The sequence below is a fragment of the Salvelinus fontinalis genome, chromosome 41 (genome assembly GCF_029448725.1).
Source record: "Salvelinus fontinalis isolate EN_2023a chromosome 41, ASM2944872v1, whole genome shotgun sequence".
Taxonomy (NCBI): Eukaryota; Metazoa; Chordata; class Actinopteri; order Salmoniformes; family Salmonidae; genus Salvelinus; species Salvelinus fontinalis.
In genome coordinates, this window is record NC_074705.1 from 1,263,211 (window position 1) to 1,264,692 (window position 1,482).

Consider the following 1,482-nt stretch of genomic DNA (forward strand, 5'->3'; position numbering starts at 1 on the left):
TCCTTCATAGTAATACTATATACAGTATACAACACCCTCCTTCTCCTTCATAGTAATACTATCTACAGTATACAACACCCTCCTTCTCCTTCATAGTAATACTATATACAGTATAAAACACCCTCCTTCTCCTTCACAGTAATACTAAATACAATATATAACACCCTCCTTCTCCTTCATAGTAATACTATATACAGTATACAACACCCTCCTTCATAGTAATACTATATACAGTATAAAACACCCTCCTTCTCCTTCATAGTAATACTATATACAGTATACAACACCCTCCTTCATAGTAATACTATCTACAGTATACAATACCCTCCTTCTCCTTCATAGTAATACTATATACAGTATACAACACCCTCCTTCATAGTAATACTATATACAGTATACAACACCCTCATTCTCCTTCATAGTAATACTACCTACAGTATAAAATACCCTCCTTCATAGTAATACTATATACAGTATACAACACCCTCCTTCATAGTAATACTATCTACAGTATACAATACCCTCATTCTCCTTCATAGTAATACTATATACAGTATAAAACACCCTCCTTCTCCTTCATAGTAATACTATATACAGTATACAACACCCTCCTTCTCCTTCATAGTAATACTATATACAGTATAGAACACCCTCTTTCTCCTTCATAGTAATACTATATACAGTATAAAACACCCTCCTTCATAGTAATACTATATACAGTATACAACACCCTCCTTCATAGTAATACTATATACTATATACAGTATACAACACCCTCCTTCTCCTTCATAGTAATACTATATACAGTATAGAACACCCTCTTTCTCCTTCATAGTAATACTATATACAGTATAAAACACCCTCCTTCATAGTAATACTATATACAGTATACAACACCCTCCTTCATAGTATTACTATATACAGTAGACAGAACATCAGCCACATCATCATTAGGAATCACCACAGTGCAAACACAGCAATATCCGCTGAGAAATAGCACCACACACACAATCCCCAGGTGGCCGTTGACCCAGCGTCTTCTCAGCAGTGACGGTAATGAGATGAACTATCCCGGTGATGGTAATGATGCTGGACAAGAGGAGGCGGAAAGACAGAGCAACCAACATCTCTGTTCAGTGGTGTTTCACAGAGAGAAACAGGCAGAACAGCAAGGTAGAGACCAGTGGTGTTTCACAGAGAGAAACAGGCAGAACATCAAGGTAGAGACCAGTGGTGTTTCACAGAGAGAAACAGGCAGAACAGCAAGGTAGAGACCAGTGGTGTTTCACAGAGAGAAACAGGCAGAACAGCAAGGTAGAGACCAGTGGTGTTTCACAGAGAGAAACAGGCAGAACAGCAAGGTAGAGACCAGTGGTGTTTCACAGAGAGAAACAGGCAGAACATCAAGGTAGAGACCAGTGGTGTTTCACAGAGAGAGAAACAGGCAGAACATCAAGGTAGAGACCAGTGGTGTTTCACAGA

General features: G+C 38.6%; 1 protein-coding gene across 1 annotated transcript in view; it reads right to left on the bottom strand.

Moving 5' to 3' along the window:
• Window positions 1-757: 757 nt before the first annotated feature.
• LOC129840483 (protocadherin-9) overlaps window positions 758-1,482 on the bottom strand; it is a 137,129-nt gene continuing 136,404 nt past the window's right edge. The window contains exon 3 of the mRNA XM_055908399.1: window positions 758-1,482. This exon is cut by the window's right edge and continues 851 nt beyond it. The gene's annotated coding sequence lies outside the window, so the exon portion shown is untranslated.